General features: G+C 46.7%; 1 protein-coding gene across 2 annotated transcripts in view; it reads left to right on the forward strand.

The window, feature by feature from the left end:
- Window positions 1-17,351, forward strand: part of _Bre4 (glycosyltransferase) — a 153,314-nt gene that overhangs the window by 15,760 nt on the left and 120,203 nt on the right. The gene's annotated exons all lie outside the window — the stretch shown is intronic.

A 17,351-nucleotide genomic window follows, 5' to 3' on the forward strand; every position in this document is an offset into this window, starting at 1 on the left:
TAATCTCAGGAACTACTGGTCCGATTTCAAAAATTCTTTCTGTGTTAGATAGCCTATTTATTGAGCAAGACTATAGGCTATATAACATCACGGTAAGACCAATACAAGTGGAGCACCAATAAAGAATGTTTCAAAATAGGGGTTTAAATAGCTCCTTAACATTCTATAATTCAAATATATTTCACTTTCTACGTAAACGAAGTGGGTGGTAAAATTTAGTGTTATGCCAAAGTAATTATTCCACGCGGACGGAGTCGCGGGCAAAAGCTAGTGTGATTATAAATCGTAAATATTGCTTTAATAAACTATGTGCATTTGTTAATATGACTTACGTTGAAGCAACGTGTCGCGACTCGACTCTGTGTGAGTTCGCTCGTAAATATTCAAGATTTATTACTCTCTCGTGTGAAAATGTAAGGACTAGAAGAAGCAATATTTGTAGTATTGGATATGTTTTTGACAGGACTGCCTCAGAAGACTGCCTCCTCTGTTTCTGTAGCCTAAAACGGCTGAAATTCCTTTGTTGTTACATTACTTCGAAACTTTGTGATAACTTTTCGCTCTTGCTAGGGCAGATGTTAGCAAGTCTGTCAGGGTAAGCCCCGGTACTTGCTATACAACCAGTGAAGCCAGTATAACCCCTCGAGGCTATTGGCAGTAGGTATACAAGCCTGAGAGCGAATAAGCCTTTTTTAATGCTTTTAAGATACAAACGAATGTAGATAAGTAATACAACGATTCAGTTACCAATATTCGGTTTTTTTACAGGGTTTTTTTGTAATTTTGTTTTATCTCTCAAATCTAATTTCGATATTAGGTATTATTGCACGTGTGGTGTAAATTTACAATACCAAAAAGGTCATTAGCAATATTTATTTATTTTTTGAATGGTCGGACGTAATGGCACCTTTGGTGTGTACTGGTTATTGGTAAAGTCCATAGATATTATGACGCGATTGCTATGTTTAAATTGTATTCTATAGTAATGGTCCACTCTAAAATTAAAACGCCTGACTGCATCACAGCATTCATAGGTAGGTCGGTTCACGTCACAGAATTTCATCAGTAATACAAATAGGTTCGTATTTTATTACAAATGTCATTACTTAATCTTAAATTGAATAAATAATTTAAACTTAAAATACAAACTATGAATAAGGTCCCCGAACTTATTCCGTCCCTGTATGTGTCTCCATGATAAAACTTCCAGTCTGAGTCTGAGTCTGAAGATACCTTTTTATATTAAACCTTTCTGAATAATTTATTACAGCGAAGTTGGTAGCTGCTGATGAATTTGAAATATAAACATTTATAAATTAGTAGGTATATATAATGTTTAAATTATAATTCTATTAACAAATAGTGCCGTCTCATGAATTGTTTTTATTACTAAAATTGTAATTGGCAGTAGTGTTTTTATCTTAACGTAATTGAAACAAAGTTCACTTTCAATGTGTTTAGTAATGTAAAAAGTATTGTTTAGCCTTAGGTTATATATATATATATATATATTAACACACATATGTAAACCTATATCTGCTTTCTCATAGTTAAGGGAATCCTAGTTTGATGACAGGTGACGATTGTTATTTGTTCCCAATTAATTACTCATTTATTATTTACTTGTTATATATTTTGTAAGCTGGTAATCTTCGTGTGATCCAATTTTATCACGATCTTTCCAAATAGTTTTGAGATTTCTTTAATAATGCAAATTAATTGTTTTAGATTTGATTAATGACATTCACTTTTTGTTTTGTTGAAGTCAGTTTACAATATACAATTATTTTTTCAATATACAAATTAACATATTTACTCTCTCACTACATAAAGTACGAACAAGGTTCGAAACATTGAATAGCCACTCTCACACTTTTAATCTGAAACTTGAATGAATAGTGACTTCGTACATCATCAGACCGGGCGAAGTCTGCAACTAATTAAAAACATTTTGAAGTTAAGCGGTAGACGGTATTAGAATTCCGTCGGTCGTTTCAAAGAGCAAAGTTTCGCGAACATTTTCAACTAGTTACCTTAATATCACATTAATATTATACTCGTAACTAATACGAACGTGCGTCACATTCGCACCGATGTATTTCGATTTAGTTGATATATTACCAAGGAATATTATATTTGTATCAAATTTGGCGACAGACGAGCCTACTGCCCACCTGATGGTAAGTGGTTACCGTCGCCCATAGACTTCCTACCGATAAGTACTCTCCACAAGCCTCATTTGAAGAAGGATACGTAATAGCGCTCGGAAACACCGTGGAGGGAGCTCATTCCAAAGCCGGATGATACGTGGTAAAAGAGATCTCTGGAAGTGCACTGTGGATGACCGCAGTGGCTCCAGGTAGTATGGATGAACTCTAGTCCGGTGGCGGGTGGTGCGATAGTAAAAACGAGTTGGTGGTATCAAATAATTCCTCAGAGCACTGCCCATGGAACATTATGTGATGTAATCTGTATTATTTCTATGTACTATGTGTCGAGAACTTCTCGTAGACGAGCAAGCCGCTTAAGACGCGCTCTCTTATCACAAAATGAAGTGTAGGTACTTAAAATTTTATTATAGATTAGTCTTAATCCCGTATGCAATTTCGTAAAGTAGACAAAACGGTGACGTAATAGTTTGAGAAAATAAATAAATTAATGTAATTATAAAATTTGATCAGCTTGATTTTTTTGTAACCTATTCATATATTCTTAATATTTTCGAATCTGCTGGATTCTGGCAGCGCAGTATTGGTCTTAATGGTGAGTCCCGGAGGAGGTCTATGTCGCGATAGACGCCCGGACAGAGGATTATGATTCACAATATCCGGTTAATGAATTAAAATCTCAACAAATTAATACCAGTTCAAGTGCATGTGGATGTGAGGGCGGTCATCAGCTTTTCGTAAATGTCGGTATCTTATGTCCTTGGTAAACTCAATTTAACGATGCCTTAAACGCACCCGTACTAATTGTACCGCCCCTAATAGTAGACCAAAGTTTATTCCAAAGCAAAAAATCGTTTGTAAATAAACCATTTTACTTACCATTATTATTATGTGGACCCATATTAAGTGGCCCGTCACTGGTATGCCACCGGTGACAATAAAAATATTTGTTAATTTATAGGTGGAATATTAGGTGCCATAATATTAGGTGGAATATTAAGTGAAGTACCATCCTGCATATTCGTCAAACAGTATTCGTTGTATAATACGATTGAGACTTTGACATTACGTCTTAAATGAGTGAGTTAGTAGTGAGTATGCGAATCATCTACCCATCTACAGCAGAAGCTATAAGTTATTTCAGTCTTGATTTTTCCATTAGATAAATTCAAATTCAAGGTCAGATTTCATAACGTTCGCTAACGTGCTACGAATTCGATTGTAGCTCCTACGACCGTAGCGACTACGCCGTAATTAATCGTAGCTCTCCACAGAAGCAGAGCTCGTAGCTATTGGCCGCCAATCTTTTGCTCGTTGGCCAAATGTCAACAACGAGGTCAAGAGGCCACCACTATCTCGAAAATGTTATATCGTAAAACGTACCCTGCTTTTCTTTGTCATGAAAAAGGTCGAGAATGTGTTATAATGAAATTCTATTACGTTATATTCTGTATGATATAGTTATACGAATATAACGGTCGACTTTTACTTCCAGTAGAGTACGTTTTGGGTGATTGTTCTTGTCAACCGCGTGGAAAGTTCATCATGGAAATGTAAGTAGTTTAAGAATATGCATAATATGATACCTATGTATTGTATTTTTTACATACTAAAAACAGATGGGTAACTAATAATATTTTGAAAAGAAAGCGTAACTAAAATTTATTCTTCTATTTAAAAAAGCACTGGCTGAAAAGCTTCAGTGAATCCAGTCTCGCTTTGAAGACGTCATCATCATTTGCCTCACAAATTCTATTCGACTTAGACGACGATACTACAAAAGATTTTACAGAGGATCATACGGACATGGCTGCTCTAGAATGCTCTGGAAAAAGCGTAGATGGTAATACACAGTGCAATCTTTCAAACATGCTATAGGTATTTAAGTAGACTTACAGATATGAACTTAGGAATGATTAAGGCATTAGGTACCAAATTAAATAACCGAACATATCCGCCACTGAGCCGGCTTCCTTCCGGCCACCTTTCATATGCTTATCATTTCACATGACGAACACCATTGGAAACGCATGTAATTAATTACATAAAAAAAAAACGCAGACGCTCTCAGAAAAACAAAATCGGAATTTAACGCTTAAAAATAAACCGTAATAACAAAATATTTGACCCGACTGACAGCGCTGTGACAATATCGATGCGAAATGCGTTTTGCGATTTCTGCTTTCTCCGCCTCGCGAAACATTTATTTGACAGGTTACTGAAATTAAAAAAGGGAAACCGGATCGAGAGTAACGCGATGTTTTCGTTAAAACGAATTTAAAAGTTCTTGTGAAACGCAGGAATAATAGCATTACCGTATATTACCGCCTGTTCAACTTTTAATTGCATTATTTATGTGGACGAGCTTACTTACTTTTAAAAAAAAAAGTGCGGTGTCGTGGGACACCGGATAGGAACGAAGTTCCTTATTATAAAAATATTAATTTTAAGTTCTATTCGAGGTACAAAGAAAATAAAACTGGAGGTTTCGCAACAACCCACGGTCATTCGGTAACCTGCGAACTTATTGTGGTATACTTAATTCACGGTTGTTTGCATAAGAGTTAGTGTATTGCGCAAACGAACGCTCTGAGATCGTGGTCAGTGAATGATAAAAAAATATGTTGTTCTTTGTACGTTATCACAAAGTTAAGTCTAATAAAAATCTTACGTTACGGACGTTTTTTCCCGACTAAGGTACCCCTCCGCATCGTCCCATAAGGAACTTCGTTCCAAGAAACTCTTTCAACTTCATTCATGTTAGATGTAATCCAAACAAGTGGTGATCAATTTATATGTTAAAGAATAGTTTAAGGCTGATTTATCCCGCCGGTATCCCGAACAACGCCCCGAGGCATTGTTATCTTGTGAACCGAATCGACAACTGTCTCCTAAACGTTTGTTTTTAAAAAACGTTTCTGAACTGTTTGATCGTTCTAAATAAATCACTGTCAAAACAGTTCGTTTCATTTTGTTTTAGCCTTAATTTTAGTAAGCCGTTTAATGTTAGAGATTTTTTTTAAATGTTATTTCTACGTTTTGGCCGAATAAAATTGAAGCGTATTGTTGTTAGTTTATTGGAAATTGTAGTAACATAGTTAACGATGTGTCGGACTTTGATTGTTCCTCTGTTGTTCTAAGTTAATACAGACCGCAATTAATTTTTCTAATGGAATTACGTACTTGACAAATGTTCACGATTGACTTCCACGGTGAAGGAATAACATCCTATAATAAAAATCAAACTTGCAAAATTATAATTTGCGTAATTACTGGCGTTAGGACCTCTTGTGAGTCCGCACGGTTAGGTACCACCACCCCGCCTATTTCTGCCGTGAAGCAGTAATGCTTTTCGGTTTGAAGGGTGGGGCAGCTGTTACTATACTGAGACCTTAGAACTTATATCTCAAAGTTTGTGGTGCATTTACGTTGTAGACGTTTATGGGCTCCAGTAAACACTTAACACCAGGTGGGCTGTGAGTTCGTCCCACCCATCTAAGCAATAAAAAAATACAATGTTTTATCTACACTCTACGCTTTCCTTTCGACGGGTCGTATTATTTATCCCCTAGATGGCCCCGAGCAAGCCACCCTGGCTCTCGGTATCTCGTAAAAATAAAATCCCTTTGGAAACTATAAATGCGTTGAAACTCTCCGCTTAGATTAGTTAGGGCTTTTCAATGGATGTCTGTATCTATGCAGGGAATAATGTTTATTGTGTTGTTAAAAAAAATTACGGTTTTTTTTGTAATCAAAAGTCCACGTTGGGCTGTGCTGGATACTCTGCTTTTATTGTTAAATCGAAGTTTGATGTAAGCGAATTCGTTTCGTTATTACCTCTAGAAAAAAAAAGTAGAAGTTTGGAAGGATCAATTGAAAAATTTACAGAAACAATTAATAAAAGGTTTTTTTTATAAAAATAAATCGAAGATATTACAACTATGCACATAACATGAGTAGTGTATTACGATATAAAAAACTTCAATAAAATTATACACGTGAAAGTCGCCATGAAAATGAATACCAAAATTATCGGCGTTAGTTAGGTGTTTTTTTATTATTGGAACGAAGTTCCTTACGGCAGGCTTGGAGGGGATAGGGATTTTGTTGCGCGACCGAACTGAAAAAAATGTGATAGGAAAACCGTAAGAAAAAATCCGTGGAAAAAAGTGCGTGGAATAAAACCGTTAAATGAGACGTGCGCAGGCGTGACAGTCGCATACACAAGCGAGTAGTGTATAACACCTTTCTCTTTCTCCCTCTTTCTTTTCGTTCTCTCATCCATTCTCTTTCTATTATTATTTCTATTTTTCTATTTCTATGTAATTTTATGTTGTCAAACAAAAATAAAGAGACATATTTTGTTATTTTAGTTGATAATTTGAATTACGATGTTTTTTTATTTTAAGTAATTTATTATTTCCTAAAATACTGAATTTCCGAAATACTTTCTTGTACTGAAATAAAAACTAATCAGCCAAATTTAAGAGAAATATCAAGAAACCTACATAAAATTGAGCACGAATTTTTTTGCAATTTGTGTCGATTCTACATTAGCCGAAGGAACTTCGTTCCTACCTGGTGTCCCACGACACCACATAATTACTTTTTATGCATATAATTGGACGAGCTGACGACCCACCTGGTGCTAAGTGATCCCGGAGTCCATTGACATCAACAACGCAAATGCCGTCACCCATCCTGAGACATGAGTTTTAATTCTCAGTTTTACAGTACATACAACGGCTGCCTCAACCTTAAAACTTCAAACCGAATTGCATTACTGCTTGAAGGCATGGTGATCAAAACCGTGCTAATTCTTCCTATCTATTCCCCATAGGCTTCGTAAAATGCAACTAAGGGATTCAACAACCAACGTCCAAACCTCACATGAGACAGAACTCATGACAAAGGCAAAGGGGGGAAAGTGAAGTGTTTAGTGCGGAGCACATCTCTCCCATCACCCTCCCCCTCGGGACGCCGGACTGGCGGTCGTCGGCGCCACGACCACCAGCCCTCTCGGTCGGCAGGCTATCCGGAGCCCGCCTAGATGGCGCCGGTTAGAGTGAGCTATCCTACGGAATACCCCGCTGGGTCAGAACCAGCGTGGGTCGAGGATAGCCGGCCTTCCATCACCCGGATGCTCTTGCGTAAAACGCGTGCAGAGCAGCTTGCACGACGTCTTCTTAGGTCCCCCTCGCCGGTCCCCAGACCGACATATGAGGGGGACCCGAAACACTTAGAGGGCCAGGGCTTGGGCGAGATCCGCCTCCCTGGCCCCCGCTCGACGGCGGCGGGCTTGCGCGTCTCTAACGCGCCCCGCCGCCTCCTTCTGCGAGATGGTGCACTCGCAGAAGTCGAGCATCGCCTTCCACGACTCGTCGTCGCCGAGCATCGATGCCACAACACTCAGCAACGACAAGTCGTTTCCTATTTTTGCGACGAGGACACGGCGCCACCCCTCCCATGCGGGGCAGGCGACGAGCGTATGCTCTGCCGTGTCCAAGTCGCAATCACAATGGTGGCACTCTGCCGTCGGCTCGGCTCTGATCCGGTGCAGGAACTCACCGAAGCAACCATGCCCAGTGAGAACCTGCGTGAGCCGGAAAGTGAGGCGTCCTCTGTCACGATTCACCCAATCCACAAGGACTGGGCGAATCGCCTCGACGGTCCTACGACCAGCCGAAGGATCGGCCAGCCGCCTGGACCATGATTCCAGCACGGACCGCCGAGATTGGGCCCTCCGCGCTCTGACCACACTGGGGCTGGGACGCGCCACGCCCCGGGCACGAAGGTCAGCCCGCCACTGATAGTCAGCGGCGAGCGCCTCCGCTTCCAGAACCCAAGGCGGCGTCCCAGCCAGTACACACGCCGCCTCGAAGGAGATGGTGCGATAACCACGAATGACCCTGACCGCGATGGTGCGTTGCGGCTTTTGCAGCAGCCTCGCCACCCCCACGGCCAGGGACTGGCCCCACACGGGCGCCCCATATAGGGCCATTGATCGCACCACTCCTGTATAGAGACGGCGCGTCACCTGGTCAGGCCCCCGATGTTGGGCAGAAGCCGGCTTAACGCGCCGGCCACCCCCAACAAACGAGGGACCAGGTTCTGAAAGTGAGCACGGAAGGTCCAACGACTGTCCAGAATGAGGCCGAGATACTTCAGCTGCACCCCGACCCCGATACGGACGCCTCCAACCACGATATGGGCATCGACAGGTGGCACTCTCCGGGGCCTGTGAAACCACATGGCCTCGGATTTACTGAGCGCCACGTCGAGGCCCAATCTCCTGATTTTGCCGACGACATGCGCCACCCCAGCGGTGGCAAGATGGGCAGACTCAGCAAAACTCCCTCCCCGGGCCACGACCAACGTGTCGTCTGCGTAACAGATTACGCTTAGGCCCGGGAGGAGGGCACCCCTCAGCACCCAGTCATACCCGATATTCCACAAAAGAGGGCCGAGCACCGACCCCTGTGGAACACCGCGCACGACCGGGAACCGGTGCACGATCCCACCGTGTCCGGTACATGTGACCGATCTGTCTTCCAAGTAGGAACCCACCAGCCGGCGAAGGTAGGGGGCACTCCGTGTCTTTCTAGCGCCGCCCCTATCACGGACCAGGGCAGGGTGTTAAATGCATTGGCGATATCGAGTGACACCGCCAAAGCCACCCCGCCCCTGGAGACGGCCTCCTCCGAGAGGGCCCGCACGCGAAGGATCGCGTCCACCGTTGAGCGGCCCTCTCGGAAGCCATACTGTTCCGCCGACAGATCGGGTCCCACCCCGACCAGATGCTGGATGATGCGGGCCGCCAGAATGCGTTCCAGCAGCTTGCCCACCTCATCCAGCAACACGATGGGACGGTACCCGGCGGCAGTATCCGCCGGGCGCCCCTCCTTTCTCAACAGCACGAGTCTGCCCGTCCTCCACGATGAAGGAAACCGTCCCGACTCGAGGCAAGAGTTGTAAAGCCTCAAGAGTCGGTCCCCTAGGGCACCAAGAGCCAAGGCCCAAACCCGGCCATGGACGCCGTCCGGGCCGGGTGCAGTGTCCTTCGCGCACATTTTGCGCACGGCCACACGGAGCTCCGCCCCCGTTATATGGGGCACCTCAGCAGGGACTTCACCGTCGTATTCCGGCGGCGCGTCCATAGCGGGAGCGACAAATCCCTCCCGCTCCTGCGGGAACAGCGCCGAGACGATGTCTCGCAGCTGCTGAGGCTGGAGACGCTCCGTGATCGGGGGGGCCCATGGGCGCATTTTATTGCGCACCATATGATAGGGCCGCCCCCACGGATCCTCATTCAGCGTCTCCAAGAGACCCTCCATGTGTCGGTCCTTGGCTCTTCTGATGGCCAGCTGCAGCGCTCTCTGCGCGACGCGAAATGCGCCGTGCAGCCGAGCCTCCACTGCCGCGAACGCAACCGGATCGTTGCGCCGCGGCAGGTGGCGGCGGCGATGCCTGGCGCACTCGCGCCTCGCCCGAACGCACTCCACGCGGAGTTGCGCGATTTCAGGCGACCACCAGTACGCCTGGCGATTGGGAAGTCGAGGGCCGATCCGGGGCATCGACACATCACAGATGCGACGCATCGTGTCCCGGAACCACCCCGCCTCTCCCTCGACCTCGACCGGGTGTGGACGCATGGGCGCCCACGCCGCCACTGTAGAGGCTTCCATCAGGAGCTCCTTATTCAGGCGCTTCAATGCCCACCTAGGGAATGATCGAGACGCGTCACGGGGATGGCCCCCGCGGGCGTCCGCGACTGTGGAGCGGGCGGAGAGATCGAACCGAATATATCGGTGATCTGACAGTGTCTCCGCCCCCTCCAAAACCCTCCAGTCGCGGATACGGCGCGCGATGGCCGGGCTCGCAAACGTAACGTCCACAATAGACTCGCCCTGCCACCGCACGCACGTCGCAACCGTACCTCTATTCAATAAACAGAGGCCGGCCGCGTTCGCCCACCTCTCCAGTAGCCTACCACGAGCGTCCGAGCGGGGGGAGCCCCATGCGACAGATTTCGCATTAAGATCCCCCGCAATAATCACTGGACGGGGAGCGAGGCGGCGAGCAATCGCCCCGATCCCGTCCAGGAAATGTCCGAACTCGACGGTAGGCCTGTTCGGAGAGAAGTACGCCCCGATCACGACGGTCCCTTCCAGCTGCACCGCGACGAACCCTTGACCCCTGGTCACCATCGCCAGGGGGGGGATCGCCGCGTCTCTTCTTATGACTATGGCCGCCAGGCCGCCGTCGTCCCCAAACCAGCAATCATTTGCTGGGGGAACGAAATACGGCTCGGCGACCACAGCCACATCTATGGACCACTCCGCCATGCTCTGAGACAGCATGTCCTGAGCTCTGGCGGAGTGGTTCAGGTTTCCTTGGAGGAAGCGATAGGTGCGGTCCATTACTGTTGGACCACATCCATCGCCCCCTCCCCTTCACCGCTGCCCCCGCTCTCCGGCACCGGCGCCGCAACGGGGATTACAACGTTGGCCAGTGCTCCTCTGGCCAACCTTCTCTTTTGCCGGCGCTTTGATTTCCGGCGCCGGTTTCGTTCGGTGTTATCACCGGACGGGAAACACGCCTTGCCTCCCGCCCGGTGGTTTGCCCTGCGCCCGGCCGCAGCGCACAGAGCGCAGTGCGGGGCGGCCGTGCAGGAAGCCGCTTTATGGCCTGGCTGGCCGCAGCGGAAACACAGACCACTGCGGTCAACCGAGCTGGTGCACCTGGCGAGGCCGTGTCCGGTACTAAAGCACCGAAGGCATCGCCAGGCACGCGGTTCTTGGAGACGCACGTGGGCCGCTATCCAGCCCACGCGCAGTCTCCCCGGATCCCCCGTCGATCTTCCCGGCGGAGGAGTGGCTAAGAAGGTGGCCGCCTCCACAGGGCAGCGCGCCCACGCCGACCTGGCCCCGGAGTACCCTGAGCGGAGTTCACCCACGGTCACGCTCTCCGGGGCACATCCACCTTGGGCGGCTATCGCAGCTGCCACCTCCTCCCTGGTGGCGCAATCGTCCAGGCCGGTGATCCTAATCTCAGCCATCCTCACCGGCCTGTGCACGCGCACGTCTTCCTCCGGCAGTGCCACGCGGAGCGTCGCTACCAGTTTGTCTGCGATGCCAGAACTATTGGCACCGGGACACTCCAGCAGCTTCGCCCCATTGGCGGTATGCCGGAAGCGCAGACCCTCCTCCGCTCCGATTTCTTCCAAATTTACGGCCGCGCGCGCCCGGGCCATCACCTCATCATAGGTGAGGCCCTTTTCGGCGGCGGCCGGCAGCAACGTCACTACGACGGCAGCCGACCGCGCTGCGCGCGGCTTCTTCCTTTCTCTTTTCTTCTTGCTGGCGGCCGGTGCTCTACCCTCGCGAGGAGCAGCCATGGCCACCAGCGCTGTATTTTGTGTTGCATTGATCGGCGCTCGACCCCTTCGGGGAGCTGCCAGAGTTGCTGTCTGTCCCTTTACTCTATTTCCCTTCTTCACCACTTCCGTCCAGCCCTCGTCCATGTTTGACGGAGGAGGAGGAAGGGAACGAGACTGTGGTTGGGATCGCGGAGCACCCGCAGCCCTACTGTTCTGGTTTCGGCCTCCACGCTGTACCACCCTCGCGGAGGGGGTAAAGGCAGAGGTCGGCCGAGTGGATTGGTCGCGCGGGGCGGCTGCGGCTTTTGGCGCCAGGACGCAGACGCCGGAATCAACCGAGGAGCGGAGCATCTCCTCAAGGCTGGCAAAGTGCTTTCCGACCTCTACTGCCACCGCCCGCGAAATGCAGGCCACCATTTCCTCTTTGCTTGGGAGGGAATTGTTCACCTCCCGCATACCAGCAGCCACGTAGTGTGGACTCTGTGGCCCCACGGCACGCGGGGCCGAAAGAGACGGCTCTGTAGATCTGGGCCGCGGCAGTGCCGGCCACTCGTCCACCATCCTCGCCAGTGGCGAACGGATGTCCTCCGTTTGTGCTGGCGCAGGCCGTTGCACTCCTCTCTGCACGGATGCAGGGGCGGCCGATATCCGGGGAGGCAATGCAGGCCTTAACTCAACCCTCCGCGGGGGGCGAGAAAGCGCAGACGTAGGTGCTCGAGGAATAGAGGCCACAGGGGTGGGCACTGGCATGGGTGCCGGCACACTCTTCGCGGCCCGCGAGGGCACGTCAGTGTCCATCGCCTCTGCGAGGGGCCCAGAGCGTGTCAGCGCAGGCATTGGCGACAGGGGGGTCCCTCCCCGTAAGGCCGGGGAGTCCCCCGGGATGTTACTCTCCCTGGGGTCAAGCTGCGCGACGAGACCTTTTTTATCCCCTTCCCGGCTCGCCACCAAGTTATACAGCTTAGACATAGTGGGGATCAGCCTCGTCTTAACCATAGCGGCTCCTTCTCGAAGCCTTTTTCGGTAGCTGCTGCCTGGCTCGGCGCCCTTGGCAGCCACGGTCGACAGCAGCTTGCCCAGATTCACCAGCGCAAGGTCAAGGTCGCGGAATGTTTCATCCCCGCTAGCCAGGGATGCGGCCGACGTCGATATAGACTCCATCGACGTCGCCGGTGACACCGCGCCCCTCCTCCTTACTGGTGCCCACTGGGGAGCAGGCATCATATCTTCCGACGTGGCAGGCCCCGAAACCACCGGAACCACCTCCTCGACAGCCATCGTCTTTTCCGGCACCTCGATGCTGGAGGATGACGCGCCGCCATCGTCGGAAGTTTGTAATGGGGTCTTCTTTCGCCTCCTCTTTTTCCCCGCCGATGATCTGGTGGGGTTGATCGCACCCGAGTCGCTGGCGAGCGCAGAGCGCATCGAGCCGGCGATCGGGGAACGCCTCGGTTCGACGGGAATTCCGCTGCCCGTCGCACAGCCTCCTTCATCCTGGCAATTGTTGCCCCCCCCAGAATACGTGGGGCAGCGTGCTTCCACTGGGGTGGAAGCACGGAGGGATTCTCCGCCCGACTCGCGGGCGGTACCCTCCTGGGGTACTAACTTTACACAATTGGCCATATTCATGTGTTCCTTTTTTATTAACCAGGGGTTTGGTCCCCTGGGATCAATGACACCCTCGGGACTGGAAACCCTCCAGCCATACATCCCATCGCCGGGTGTCGAGCTTGGGATTGGGGCATTTTTGAAGAGGTTTGCATCCTCGTGGCTCCGACCAGTAAAGGCAGGAGCCCCCGTTCCCCATGACTGGGGTTTACGGTTTGGCCGGCGGTGGCCGAAGCCTGTCCGCCGCCCACAGCGCCTTGCGGGGCCACGCCGGCGAGCCGGTACCTCCCATATCTGGAAGGCTTTCCCCTGTAGCCGAAGCCGGGGACATGGCAACCCGCAGCCGGAAGACACAAAAGTGCTGCCGGCTCATCAGGCTCCCGAGAGCCAACCCCTCATCCTCAGAATAACACCCTTTGGCGGTGCAAAGGGCGTGGGGAGAGGGTCCCTCGCTCTCTCTCAAGGCAGCCCCCGCGGAACGCAAAAGCGGCCAAGGAGAGCTGGGTGCAGTTCTCTTGGTCGCGGCGTCCACACAGATTCCTCTGCACGCGATTTTAGGGACGCACGCTTAAGCCCCACCGCCACGACAAGGCGGAACTACGTTCGGTGGGGGAGAGGTAAAAAAACAACATGTTTAGTGTAACGTATTTAATGCAAGCTGGTATTACTTATCAATAAATATTATTTGATTGAAATAACTTTGACATAACGGCATATGAATACATTTTAGAATCTTGTTTACTGGTGGTAGGACCTCTTGTTTTACTGGTGGTAGGACCTCTTGTTTTACTGGTGGTAGGACCTCTTGTTTTACTGGTGGTAGGACCTCTTGTTTACTGGTGGTAGGACCTCTTGTTTTACTGGTGATAGGACCTCTTGTTTACTGGTGGTAGGACCTCTTGTTTACTGGTGGTAGGACCTCTTGTTTACTGGTTGTAGGACCTGTTGTTTACTGGTGGTAGGACCTCTTGTTTTACTGGTGGTAGGATCTCTTGTTTACTGGTGGTAGGACCTCTTGTGAGTCCGCGCGGACCCTGCCTATTTCTGCCGTGAAGCAGTAATGCGTTTCGGTTTGAAGGGTGGGGCAGCCGTTGTAACTATACTTGAGACCTTAGAACTTATATCTCAAGGTGGGTGGCGCATTTACGTTGTGGATATCTATGGGCTCCAGTAACCACTTAACACTAGGTGGGCTGTGAGCCCGTCCACCCATTTATGCAATAAAAAAAAAACATTAAAAAAAAATACAGTGAAGCACGAAATATGAAAATAGTGTAAAAAAAAGTTTTTAAAGCGTATACCGATGAAACAACCGGTAAAGGATAATCTATTCTGAACGAAGTCTACGCTATGGGTCCGTTTGACTTGCAAATCATTCGATCGCCATTTCGTTTCGGTGATCGATGTACCAATTTCCAATAGTAAAGTTAGTTATTTGCATCCGTCTGTTCGTATACGGCATGGCCGCATTTCGTCAGTTTCGGTGCACACGTTTCCATACCGCTAAGCTCTCGTACGTGATTTTCGAGATGTTTCCAGAATTCGTTATTGTTTAGTCGCGGCGTTACTAATGATAATTAAAATTAGCAGTGTTAGCACAAATAAGGAGTTTAATACAATAAATTAGTACAAATAATGAAAAGAAGGTCTGTCTGTAATCTTTTTATTTTTTTATTGCTTATATATGTGGACGCTCTCACAGCCCTCCTGGTGTTAAGTGGTTACTGGAGCCCATAGACATCTACAACGTAAATGCGCCACACACCTCGAAATATAAGTTCTAAGGTCTCAGTATAGTTACAACGGCTGCCCCACCCTTCGAACCGAAACGCATTACTGCTTCACGGCGGAAATAGGCGGGGTGGTGGTACCTACCTGTGCGGACTCCCAAGAGGTTCTACCACCAGTGATTACGCAAATGATAATTTTGCGGGTTTGATTTTTATTACACGATGTTATTTCTTCACCGTGGAAGTCAATCGTGAACATTTGTTGAGTACGTATTTCATTAGAAAAATTGGTACCCGCCTGCGGGATTCGAACACCGGTGCATCGCTTCAACACGAATGCACCGGACGTCTTATACTTTAGGCCACGACGACTAATAAAAATTAAGCCGTTGATTACCGAAAAAGAAGAATGACATGGTTTTAGCACACGGGTTACACAATGGAGGCTCTGAGGTAGCAGTCAGGAGAACCAACTGTTTAGAGCAATTCTAAACATGAAGTTTTTATTACAATTTTTTGAATTTTGAAATAGAATAATAATTTTGACAACACAGTCATTGTAAATCAATCAACAATTCAGGTCGTACGTGCACGTGTTGTAAGTAATTAAAATAAAATAAAAATAACCTTCTCTCTGAATATTTCAAATTATTGAAGCGACCAGCAAAAATTACAGTCCACGCTCTACACACCAACCACTGCACCATTTGCCCTCATAGTTGTTATAATAAAAATCAAATTTTCAATTAAGCAACGTAAATGAAAATAAGCGACATTTCAATAAATGTCAATCATCAATATTTCAAATCAATATTTACGTTTCATAGACATTGAAATGTCATTAGCGTAACCGGGTTGACCTTTTTCCAAATACATATTATATTTTGTTCGTGAGTATATTATACATACATACATACATACAATTACTGGTGGTAGGACCTCTTGTGAGTCCGCACGGGTAGGTACCACCACCCTGTCTATTTCAGCCGTGAAGCAGTAATGCGTTTCGGTTCGAAGGGTGGGGCAGCCGTTGTAACTATACTGAGCCCTTAGAACTTATATCTCAAGGTGGGTGGCGCATTTACGTTGTAGATGTCTGTGGGCTCCAGTAACCACTTAATACAAGGCATGCCGTGAGCTCGTCCAGCCATAAAAAAAAATTGTCAGAACTTATTTATTTTTCGATCGTTGGTAATCAATCAAACGCTTAAGTCAGCCCAAGCTTTGTTCATAAATATTGTGAAGAGTATCGCTGACAAGCACTGATAAAGACTCCTTTTTACGATTTTATTTGTTTTGCTGACTTTATGGCGCGGTAATTAGCAACCCTGACTGTTGCGATGAGGGTCGTGAGTTCGATTTCCGCTGTAAAACTAATTAAACTATAAGAATATTGATTTAGTTAACTATACATGTAAAGAAAAACCTTTATCATTTAACCTTAAACATTAAAACTCTACTTTAAAAAAAATCTTTCTTAGACGGAATCACTCACCTGTCTATCTTCTTCTTTGTCTCCACCTTATCTCACTAGACCTGTCTGTCATTGTATGGAAAGATAGTTCAGATTGTTATGGTATAATAATACTGTTTAGTTTTAAAAGAGATCACAAACGCTTAAAATTTTCTTATTACTACAGGTACCGTAGTAGTCGAAATTCGACTATAATTAATTGGAATTGTAAGTTTATATACTATTATGATTGTATTTTATACTTCTATAATCACAAATTTCGCCAAAATTACACTATAAAAATATTAACAAAGACAAATAAATAATACTTAATCTCAATTTGACAACAGACGTCAAGAACAAAAGTTTGACAATAAATAGTATGCATGCGTGTGTGCGTCAAATACACGGTATGTAGTGTGTGTAATGTTTTCTTTATTGATTTAATATATTATTATACTAGAGGTCCCGCAGTAGTCGAAATTCGACTATAATTAATTGGAATTGTAAGTTTGTACACTATTATGATTGTATTTTATACTTCTATAATCACAAATTTCGCCAAGACTACACTGTAAAAAATGATAACAACAATATTTAATCTATTCTCAATTTGACAACAGACGCCGAGAACAAAAGTTTGACAATAAATAGTATGCATGCGTGTGTGCGTCAAATACACGGTATGTAGTGTGTGTATTGTTTTCTTTATTGATTTAATATATTATTATACTAGTGGTCCCGCAGTAGTCGAAATTCGACTATAATTAATTGGAATTGTAAGTTTATACACTATTATGATTGTATTTTATACTTCTATAATCACAAATTTCGCCAAGACTACACTGTAAAAAATGATAACAACAATATTTAATCTATTCTCAATTTGACAACAGACGCCAAGAACAAAAGTTTGACAATAAATAGTATGCATGCGTGTGTGCGTCAAATACACGGTATGTAGTGTATGTAATGTTTTCTTTATTGATTTAATGTATCTTTTATGCATTATT

Source organism: Bombyx mandarina, chromosome 03, assembly GCF_030267445.1.
Source record: "Bombyx mandarina strain Sakado chromosome 03, ASM3026744v2".
Classification (NCBI taxonomy): Eukaryota; Metazoa; Arthropoda; class Insecta; order Lepidoptera; family Bombycidae; genus Bombyx; species Bombyx mandarina.